Source organism: Populus alba, chromosome 19, assembly GCF_005239225.2.
Source record: "Populus alba chromosome 19, ASM523922v2, whole genome shotgun sequence".
Lineage (NCBI taxonomy): Eukaryota > Viridiplantae > Streptophyta > Magnoliopsida > Malpighiales > Salicaceae > Populus > Populus alba.
The window spans coordinates 5,581,091-5,593,222 of record NC_133302.1 but is presented as its reverse complement, the minus strand read 5'-3'; positions in this window follow the sequence as shown (position 1 = coordinate 5,593,222).

Below are 12,132 nucleotides of genomic sequence, written 5' to 3'. Positions count from 1 at the left end.
CCACACCGTCATCCAGCAGCGCTGCCATAGATCCACCGTCGCCCTTTGCACACTATAGCGCCGCCCGATGTGCCACCCGAAAACAGAGGAGAAGAAGACAAACCCATAACAAACCAACCCGCCTGAAATAGAGAAGGGAGGCAGAGAAACGGGGCAGATCTAAAAAGAAAAAACCGAAGCAAATTGAAAAGCAAAGAACAAAATTAAAATCATTTGCTTGTTGTGTTTTTGTTTGTTTTGCAGGTCATCGTCGGCGTAGGGAGACAAAGGAGAGGATGACGTTCCCGATCCACCGGTTGTGCCACCTTCATCGACGGCGGCACATGAAACCACACGCCGCTAGTGGCGGTGGCACGTGGAATAACGCGCCGCCACTGTTCCAGCGGTTTTGGAAGGCTTCCCAGCACTGTTATGGATTTTTTTAGGGGTTGTTTTGTAATTTTAAATTGTTTGATGTAATATTATTTTTTTGTTTAGTATTGACTTTTTATTATTTTTAGTGTGGATGTAACAAAAAAAGAAAAGAAAAGAAAAGAAAAAATATAGTGAAAGTGTATGTGTGTTTGTATGTTTTTTTATGGATGTTTTTATTTATGATAAAATTGCAAAGATTAAAGAAGAATTTAATATTTTGATTTTCTCACGGTCCAGAATTATTAACTTATACATAAATTGTATTTCTAATATCCGATGAACAGATAAAATTTTAAAACTTCTTTAACACGTCAAAGCCACAAAGTAGCTTACCTCAGGTAGGGTGCATTAGGGGTGCTAATACCTTCCCTAACCACAACCAGTCCCTTACCCGCGAATCTCTAACAAGACTAGTACATCCGGTTTCCTAGTAGCCCTCAATAAATTACTAGGTGGCGACTCCTAACGAACCAAATCAAGCAACGCATAACAAAAAAAAATTGACAGCCGATGCCGCGCGGATTTTGACGAGCGAAAAAATGGCGACTCCACTGGGGAAGGTACTTTTTCTAACAATATTGGACTAAGCTTTGTGTATTTGGTGTGTTTAAGTTTTTGCAATTTTATCTTTTTTTTTTCAATATTTGTTTCCATGCATTTTATAGAATTGTTTCATGCATCACTTATTTTAAATTTGAAAGCACACACAAGCTTCTAGGTTAGGTGGGGAACTAACGATCTGCCCTAAGACTATTGGTCAGGATTCAGATGTGTGAAACACCCAACTCATATCTGAATGCCTGCTTGGTAATGGTGGGTATACATGCCTTAATCATTTCTTGCAACGCCTCTTTACTGTTTTTACAAAGATCGTCACTAGACAGATATGAGACCCTTTTGAGACCAGATAGAAAACCTACCCATGTTCACATAATGAATATAACTTGTCCTTAGGTTGTATGTGTTATCGTTATTTGCATAAGGGAAAACCCTTCTTGAAGCATCTTGAACTCAAGACTTGTGGGTGACACAATGGCCGTCACTCAGAAAATTTTCATAGTAGAGTTTAGATAAAAATCACGATTTGTGTTCCATCATACAAGAGTTACGACCATATTGTCACCCCTCGAAGGGCGAGTTCATCATATAGATTACATGTTCATCCATTTGTCATGCATGCACCAGAATGAAAAGTAGGTCCCTTACTAGTCTACAACACCCAACTTTGAACGAAAAAACATGGAAGATGAAGAGTGTGCTCGTCGTAATGTCTATTTTTAAGAAGAGTTGGAGTTTCTGAAGACATGTGTGACTCACCTCTAGCTTACTCGAGCAAATACTGAAAAATAACTCTAGGGAAGTTTCCTTCCAATCGACCTATCATCTTTGTTCAAAACCCAACAACGACTCAACCCAAAGAAATTAGGGGCAAACATGGTCAAGAGCCTCAACACAAACCTGTATTTCTGTAAAAGCTTTTCTGGGAAGGCTGAGTGAAGAGAAATTAAACCACCAGTGCATAATGGAGCCTATTCTTGTTCTACAAAAAAGAAAACACAAAAAAAAAAACAAAAAAAACCTATGTTTGATTATGCCTGCAAAACTTCTTGATTTTGTTTCAACCTGTTCCAGTTTTTGTTGGTAATTTGACTTAAAATTCCAAAAGACTTTCCTTGTCAAATGAGCCTTTATTGTTAATAAGATCATGTGCTTATAACATACCTTATTTTTGTTGTTGTTTCATGCAAATAACACATTGAGCATAACCGTTAAGCATGAAACCATCACACCAAGAATCTTTGGGTGTGTTTTCCTTTTCTTCCAAAACTATACATGATCACACATGTTCACAAGGATTTTTGGGAATTCAAAGTTTAGTACAAAAACAGAAATCATGTTGATGTTTGTCCAAAACAAATGAGTTCTGGAAATTCAAGTGATTCTTTAGAAAGGTAACTATACACCTAGAAAACCTAAAAAAAAAAGTTGAGTATTATTTGAATGAATAATGAGAAATCACATTGTATACTCGCATGAAAGCATGACTTACCGATCCTAAATGCATGATTTTGAAATGAATAAAGGTCATCTTTGATAATCTTTTCACGAGGCTAAAATATATCATTTGCAGTCCTTTTTTGAGCCTAATGCTTTTCTTAAGATAAATAACCTTGGCCAGGATTACACCCCACACTAGGAGTAAGTACGATGACGTAGAAAAAACCTTAATAATTGAAAGTACCCAAGCAACACTAGGGGGCATAAAAGAAAATTCTCAATCATCAAAGGTGCCCAAAAAAATTTAGGGGGCATGAAGAAAAATCCAAAGGATCAAAAGTTTTGAGCATAAAAAACAAAAAAAAACAAAAACAATATGATGGTGCTCAAAACCATATGAAGAAAACAAAAGCAAAGAGAAAGAGCTCAAGCCCATCACTAGGGGACACGATAGATCAATTTTGGAAAGACATTCAAATAACAAAAGGTCAAGAAACAAGCACAAGTGATCCTTAGTGTTGAAATCCCTTAAACACCTTTTGAGCCTACAAATATCATTTTCTTCATAACCAAGAGCCTAAGCCTACATTATGTGTCTAATCAAGCCTTTTCTGATCAAAGGCAAGTAATCTGGATCGGTAGACAATGCTTTCTCATGTGAACCAAATCATTATTCATGCAAATAAACTGAATGCTTTCAAGACTGGATCTTTGAAACTCTCATATTAAATCTTGAACCATTTCGACCAGCCAAATGTCACTTCATATTTTTCACCAAAAACCAAAAAAAAAAAAAGTTTTCATCACTTCTGATAACCTCTCCATAGGAATCACTTGAACTTGTTCAGAATGAGTTTGCTTTGAATCGATGTCAAAATAATTTCTGTGTCTGGAATAGCTTTGGAATTCCAAAAATTCTACATGAAAACAACTCCTTGTCAAACCTTCCTTCACATAGCCTCATCCCCAAACCCGAAATGAACACTTGGGGGCACGATCAAGCTAGGGGGCAATAAAAAAACATATGATAGGCTTGGCTCCATGATTCCCATTCTAAGAAAATGTCGAGCAAAATTGGCAACGCTTGAGATAAAGGGGCAGAGGACAAAGAAGAATGATGATATCAAGTCTTTCCTAAAGGTCAAAATCAGAAGAGATGACTCGAGTAAGCAAGAGTGAAAAAGCCATCGAAGTTCACTACCAACACTCCAACTTTTGAGGAAAGAAAGACACCATGAAGAAATGGGGACCTATGTTTCTCAGGTAAGTATACATGCATATTAACCATAATGCATGGCTTTCAACATTGTCAGATTAGTGTTTTATCATCACCTTTAGGGTAGTGCGTGTTCTAACCCTACCTCAGTTTGAATGCGCCTTTGAGCCACCAACTCTTGGGTAGTGCGTTTTCTAAACCTACCTCATTTCGAGTGCGCCTTTGAGCCACCATCTTTTGAGTAGTGTGTTTTCTAACCCTACCTTATTTTGAGTGTGCCTTGGAGCCCTCACTTCTCGGATAGTGTGTTTTCTAACCCTACCTCATTTCGAGTGCGCCGTTGAGCCCTCAATTCTCGAGTAGTGTGTTTTCTAACCCTACCTCATTTAGAGTGCGCCTTTGAGCCCTCACTTCTCGGGTAATGCGTTTTCTAACCCTACCTCATTTCAAGTGCGCCTTTGAGCACTCACTTCTAGGGTAGTACGTTTTCTAACCCTACCTTATTTTGATTGTGCCTTTGAGCTGCCATCTTTTAGGTAGTGCGTTTTCTAACCCTACCTCCTTTTGAGCACGCCTTTAAGCTCTCACTTCTCAGGTAGTGCGTTTTCTAACCCTACCTCCTTTTGAGCACGCCTTTAAGCTCTCACTTCTCAGGTAGTGCGTTTTCTAACCCTATCTCCTTTCGAGTGCGTCTTTGATCCATCGTCAACATTTTTCTAGGTAGGTCACCCATTACAATGAGGCCATTCTTCCACTTGGGTAGGTCACCCATTACAATGAGACCATTCTTTTCTTTTTCTTTGGGTAGGTCACCCATTACAATGAGACCGCACTTTATACTTTTTCCACCTGGGTAGGTCACCCATTATAATGTGACCGCACTTCACATTTTTTCCATTTGGGTAGGTCACCCATTACAATGAGACCGCACTTTATATTTTTTCCACCTGGGTAGGTCACCCATTACAATGAGACCACTTTTTACACATTCTTTTGTTTTAGTTAAATGAGGTCGCCAGATGGCATCTCAAGTAGCTTTGGTTAAAGGGAATCGCCAGATGGGATTTCAAGTTGATCGAGCTCCACATATTTCTTAGTTCCAGTTAAATGAGGTCGCCAGATGGGATCTCAGGTAGCTTTGACTAAAGGGTATTGGCAGATGGGATTTCAGGTTGATGTGAGCTACACATATTTTTTAGTTCCATTTGAATGAGGTCGCCAAATGGGATCTCAAGTAGCTTTAGTTAAAGGGAATCGCTAAATGGGATTTCAGGTTGATTGAGCTACCTATATTTTTCAGTTCCAGATGAATGAGGTCGCCAGATGGGATCTTAGGTGGCTTTGGTTAAAGGGAATCGCCAGATGGGATTTCAGGTTGGCCAAGCTACACACATTTTTTTCCAGTTGAATGAGGTCGCTAGATGGGATCTCAAGTAGCTTAGGTTAGAGGGAATCATAAGATGGGATTTTAGGTTGACTGAGATACACATATTTTTTATTTCCAGTTTAATGAGGTTGCCAGATGGGATTTCAGGTTGACCAAGCTACACACATTTTTTTCCAGTTGAATGAGGTCGCCAGATGGGATCTCAGGTAGCTTGGTTAGAGGGAATCACAAGATGGGATTTCAGGTTGACCGAGCTACACACATTTTTTAGTTCTAGTTTAATGAGGTCGCTAGATGGGATCTCAGGTGGCTTTGGTCAAAAGGAATTGCCAGATGGGATTTCAGGTTGACTGAGTCTGTCGCACGTCGGAAAATCCACGCGGCATCGACTGGCGATTGTTTTCTCATTGTGTGTTGCTTGCTTTGGTTCATTGGGAGTCACCACCTAGTAATTTATTGAGGGCTACTAGGAAACCGGATGTACTGGTCTTGTCAGAGATTCGCGGGTAAGGGACTGGTTGTGGTTAGGGAAGGTATTAACACCCACCCTACCTGAGGTAAGCTACTTCGTGGCTTTGACGTGTTAAAGAAGTTTTAAAATTTTGTCTTTTCATTGGATATTAGAAATACAAATTACGTATAAGTTAATAATTATGGACTGTGAGCAAATCAAAATATTAAATTCTTCGTTATTCTTTGAAATTTTATCATAAATAAAAACATCCATAAAAAAACATACAAACACACACATACACTTTCACTATATTTTTTTCTTTTCTTTTCCTTTCCTTTTCTTTTTTTTGCTTCCATGTTTACAAAATACAAGTTACAAAAACTCAAAACTAAATAAATATTACATTAAACAAAAATTACATTAAACAATTCTAAAATTACAAAACAACCATTCAAAAATCCATAGCAGTGTGGGGACCAGTTCTGTGAAGCCAAAGGATAGCAAGAATAGTGGCGGCGCGTCTTCCCATGCGCCACCGCCACTGGCAGCACGTGGGTTCACGCGCCACCACGAACAAGACCAGAAAACGGGTGGATCTGGCTCAGCTTCCTTTCCTTTTCCCTTCTCTGTTGGTGGTGACACCCACCGTCACCTACAAACGAAGAAAAGAACATAGGCAATCGATTTTATCTGGTTATTTTTTAGATCTGTTCAAAGCCTCATGTTCTCTCTCGGTTTGCCATTTTCTCCTTCTTCTTCAAGTGGTTTGTTTGTTCTCGATCTTCTCCTTTTGATTTGGCGGCTGTCGTCCGTGGCTGCTAAAGTCGCGGTGGAGATGGGCTTGTTGTCGATGTTGAGGTGGAGGAATGGACAGATCAGGGTCTGTGGGCATGCCGCTGGCTGGTCTTCCCCCTGTTGGTGGTAGCGGCGGTTAGGCTCACTGTTGTCGTCTGTGAGGCTTGTGGATCTCCGGTGAGGAACGGCGCTGCTGGAGGCAGTGAGCTGGGTCTGCTGCCGACCGGAGGAGATGACGAAGAGAATGGTTCTGTCTTGGCTAGCGGCCGGGGGAGAAAAGTGGTTGTCTGTGGAAATGGGAGGAAGGTCTTGGCCGGGGGGAGAGGAGGCTTGAGCGGCTGGTTTCTGGTTTGTGGGGAAGGAGGGTGAGCAGCTGAAGGTTGAAAATGGGGATGGTCTGGAAGTGGGGGAGCAAAAAATTCAACATGGGGGGCCGACGGCTTTCTTGTTAGAGATAGGTTTAGGGTTAGGTTTGCCTCCTTTTTTTTGTATTTTTCTTTTAAAATTGTCCCCCCCTCTTGTGTGTGTTGGAAGCTACTATTTATAGGTAAATATGTTGCTAGGCCTCCCAACTTAGTCCCTCAACTTCTTCTTTTTTATAAATTTTGATTTTTCTTATTTTTTTGTATTTTTTAAAAATGAGCAATATCAAAGTCGACTCGATGAGAAAAATCAATGATTTTAAAAATAATGCGTGAAAAGTTACATGTGTTTGAAAGACCTTTGAAAATTTAAATTCTTTTTAGACGATGCTGAAAATGCTAAAAACGACACAAATATATTAAAAAGTATTTTTTTTGGATTTTCGATGTTTTTCTCTATTTTTGGATTTTTCTGAAAAATTATCAAAACATGGGTCAAAAATTGGGCAGCAACAAAGCTGCACATATTTTTTTGTTCTAATTGAATGAGGTCGCTAGATGGGATCTCATGTAGCTTTGGTTCAAAGGAATCGTCAAATTGGATTTCAGGTTGACCGAGCTGCACACGTTTTTTGTTCTAGTTGAATGAGGTCGCCAGATGGGATCTCATGTAGCTTTGGTTAAAGGGAATCACCAGATGGGATTTCAGGTTGACCGAGTTACACATATTCTTTGGTTTTGGTTACAGGAGGTCGCTAGATGGAATCTCAGGTTTTTTTCTTTTTTTATATATAAAAAAGAGAAAGAAATAGAAAAAAGAAAAAAAATTAAGGTCTTTAGATGAGTGGATTCAACAAGTTAGGAAGACTAGTTTTTTCTTTTTAAAGCTTACTGTGCAAACCATTGAGGAGTTTTGCTTCGTAAGCATTGTAAAGAGGGGGCATCTATTGCTACCCAATTTTTGACCCATGTTTTGATAAATTTTCAGAAAAATAAAAAAATAGAGAAAAAACAAAAAAATCCAAAAAATATGTTTTTTAATATATTTTCATCATTTTAGCATTTTCAACGTCGTCTAAAAAAAATTTAAAATTTTAAGGGTCTCTCGAACGCATTTGACTTTTCACGCGTCATTTTTAAAATCATTGATTTTCCTCATCGAATCGAGGTTGATATTGCTCGTTTTCAAAAAACACAAAAAAATTAAGAAAAATCAAATTTTACAAAAAGAAAGAAGTTGTGGGACCAAGTTTGGAAACCTAGCAATATTTTTACCTATAAATACTGGTCTTCAACAAACACAAAAAGGGAGGGAGAAATTTTGAAAAAAGAAAACACAAAAAGAAAACCTAAACCTAAACCAAGCTAACCGAACAACCACCCTCCCCGATTTGGATTTTTGGAAAAAGAAAAAAAACCCAACTCCCAGCCACCAAAAAGCCAGCCGGCAGTCCTCTACCACTCTCGACCGCCTCCTCCCCTTGGCATTTCGTTTTCCCTCTCCTGCCGCTTACCCAAAACCAAATCCGGTTCTCCTTCTCACAACCGACCACTAATTGTTTCCCTGTGGCCTTGCCAAAGAAAACCAGAGCCCCCATCTCCTTCCTCCTCTTGAGAAACAAACAAACCAAACAGTTGCCCCGCCCTGGTTTTGATTTTCTTCTCCAGCCAACCGACCGGTAGCCATCACAGGCCGCTACTACCAACAAGGGTGAAGACCGTCCAGCAGCACGCCCACAAAGCCATTAATGCCATCCACACCGTCATCCAGCAGCGCCGCCACAGATCAACTGTTGCCCTCTGCACACTACAGCGTCGCCCGATCTGCCACCCGAAACAGAGGAGAAGAAGACAAACCCATAACAAATTGACTCGCCTAAAACAGAGAAGGGATGCAGAGAAACGAGGCAGATCTAAAAAGAAAAAACCGAAGCAGATTGAAAAACAAAGAACAAAATTGAAATCAACTACCTGTTGTGTTTTTGTTTGTTTTGTAGGTCACCGCCGGTGTAAAGAGACAGAGGAGAGGATGACGTTCTCGATCCATCCGTTGTGCCACCTTCATTGGCGGCGGCGGGTGGGCGTGGAATAACGCGTCGTCCCTGTTCCAGCGGTTTTGGGAAGGCTTCCCAGCACTGTTATGGATTTTTTTAAGGGGTTGTTTTGTCATTTTAAATTGTTTGATGTAATTTTTGTTTTTGTTTAGTGTTGACTTTTTATTATTTGTAGTGTGGATGTAACAAAAAAGAAAAGAAAAGAAAAGAAAAAATATAGTGAAAGTGTGTAAATGTGTTTGTATGTTTTTTTTATGGATGTTTTTATTTATGATAAAATTGCAAAGATTAAAGAAGAATTTAATATTTTGATTTGCTCACGGTCCAAAATTATTAACTTATATGTAAATTGTATTTCTAATATGCGATGAAAAGATAAAATTTTAAAACTTCTTTAACACGTCAAAGCCACAAAGCAGCTTACCTCAAGTAGGGTATGTTAGGGGTGCTAATACCTTCCCTAACCACAACCAGTCCCTTACCCGTGAATTTCTGACAAGACCAGCACATCCAGTTTCCTAGTAGCCCTCAATAAATTACTAGGTGGCGACTCCTAACGAACCAAATCAAGCAACGCATAACAAAAAAAAATCGTCAGCCGATGTCGCACGGATTTTTGACGTGCAACAAATATTGATTTGAAAACATAAAAAAATATTTCAAAAAAATTTCAAAATTTAAGAATAGACCTTTTATAGCAGATGTTGAAGTTTGCTACTGCACTGAAGCTTCCTCTTATTGTTTGAAGCATATGCTTGATTGCGTTCTCTAATATACTGTGATCAAAGGAGTATTTAATGATGTGGTAGTAATTATTTTGTAAAGTATTTTTAATTTAAAAATATATTAAAATAAATAATTTTTTATTGTTTAAAATTTATTTTTAATATTAACACGTTAAAACGATTAAAAAATATTTTAAAAATTTAATTTAAAAAAAATATAAAGATTTTATAAAAAACATGGTTTCAACTATATTATTATTATTATTGTCAGGGGGTTGGTTGTTCTAGAGAGGGCCGGAAAAGTCACCAGATAGAGAGTTGTTGATAACCATTAACCAATAACAGGGCTTAGATGAGTGAGGCTAATCAAAAGTCTGTAAAAGTGTATCAAGTGATTGTTTGCAATTATTATTTTTGAATTTTTTTTGAGGTGGTAATATAAAAAAAATAAAAAATATTTTAATATATTTTTAAATAAAAAATATATATTTTAAAAAAAACTACATACAGTGCAGAAATATGCTATTCTTTCTCATATTCATGTGTTTACATTTTCTTGGATTTATATTTTGTTCCCAAAGAATGTAATGTGGTGGTAAAGGGTTTGAGATCTGCACAACAGGTCTCGAGTTCGAGTCAATACGTACACCTCTTATAAAAACATGAAACAGCCGAGATTTTACTCATTTACCTGGACACACAAAAATATATTTCTATGGGATGGGGGTCACCTCGAATCCATAAGGACCAGAGATCTCTTCACTAAGAGGATATGAAGTATATTTTGGTTCATGAGAAAATGTTGGACAAACAAATGGAAACAAGAGCTTGAAGAAGTTTACAACGAAAGGGGGACCTATTTTTCTCAGGTAAGTATACATGCATATTGATCATAATGCATTGCTTTCAACATTTGTCGTATCGGTGTTTTGGGTAGTGCGTTTTCTAACCCTACCTCATTTTGAGTGTGCCTTTGAGCCCTCACTTCTTGGGTAGTGCGTTTTCTAACCCTACCTCTTTTCGAGTGCGCCATTGAGCCCTCACTTCTCAGGTAGTGCGTTTTTTTTAACCCTACCTCATTTCGAGTGCGCCTTTGAGCCCTCACTTCTTGGGTAATGCGTTTTCTAACCCTACCTCTTTTCGAGTGCGTCGTTGAGCCCTCACTTCTCGGGTAGTGCTTTTTTTAACCCTACCTCATTTCGAGTGCGCCGTTTGAGCCCTCACCTCTCGGGTAGTGCGTTTTCTAACCCTACCTCATTTCAAGGGCGCCTTTGAGCCCTCACCAACATTTTTCTAGGTAGGTCACCCATTACAACGCGACCAATTCTCCATGTTTTTATTTGGGTAGGTCACCCATTACAACGCGACCACTTCTCCATGTTTTTTTTACTTGGGTAGGTCACCCATTACAATGAGGCCATTCTTCCCCTTGGGTAGGTCACCCTTAAGAATGAGACCACTCTTTCCCCTTTTCCCCTTGGGTAGGTCACCCATCACAATGAGACCATTATTTTTTCTGGGTAAGTCACCCATAAGAATGAGACCATTCTCCATCTTTTTTTTACCTGGGTAGGTCACCCATAATAATGAGGCCATTCTTCCCCCTGGGTAGGTCACCCAAAGAATGAGACCGCTCTTCCTTTTTCCACTTGGGTAGGTCACCCATCACAATGAGACCATTCTCCATTTTTTTTTACCTGGGTAGGTCACCCATAATAAGGAGGCAATTCTTCCCCCTGGGTAAGTCACCCAAAGAATGAGACCACTCTTCCTTTTTCCACTTGGGTAGGTCACCCATCATAATGAGACCATTATTTTTTCTGGGTAGGTCACCCATAAAAATGAGACAATTCTCCATTTTTTTTTACCTGGGTAGGTCACCCATAATAATGAGGCAATTCTTCCCCCTGGGTAGGTCACCCAAAGAATGAGACCACTCTTCCTTTTTCCACTTGGGTAGGTCACCCATCACAATGAGACCATTATTTTTTCTAGGTAGGTCACCCATAAGAATGAGACCATTCTCCATCTTTTTTTTTACCTGGGTAGGTCACCCATAATAATTAATGCCATTTTTCCCCCTGGGTAGGTCACCTAAAGAATGAGACCACTCTTCCTTTTTCCACTTGGGTAGGTCACCCATCACAATGAGACCATTATTTTTTCTGGGTAGGTCACCTATAAGAATGAGACCATTCTCCATCTTTTTTTTTAACCTGGGTAGGTCACCCATAATAATGAGGCCATTCTTCCCCCTGGGTAGGTCACCCAAAGAATGAAACCACTCTTCCTTTTTCCACTTGGGTAGGTCACCCATCACAATGAGACCATTATTTTTTCTAGGTAGGTCACTCATAAGAATGAGACCATTCTCCATTTTTTTTTACCTGGGTAGGTCACCCATAATAATAAGGCAATTCTTCCCCCTGGGTAGGTCACCCAAAGAATGAGACCACTCTTCTTTTTTCCACTTGGGTAGGTCACCCATCACAATGAGACCATTATTTTTTTTCTGGGTAGGTCACCCATAAGAATGAGACCATTCTCCATCTTTTTTTTTTACCTGGGTAGGTCACCCATAATAATGAGACCATTCTTCCCCCTGGGTAGGTCACCCAAAGAATGAGACCACTCTTCCTTTTTCCACTTAGGTAGGTCACCCATCACAATGAGACCATTATTTTTTCTGGGTAGGTCACCTATAAGAATGAGACCATTCTCCATCTT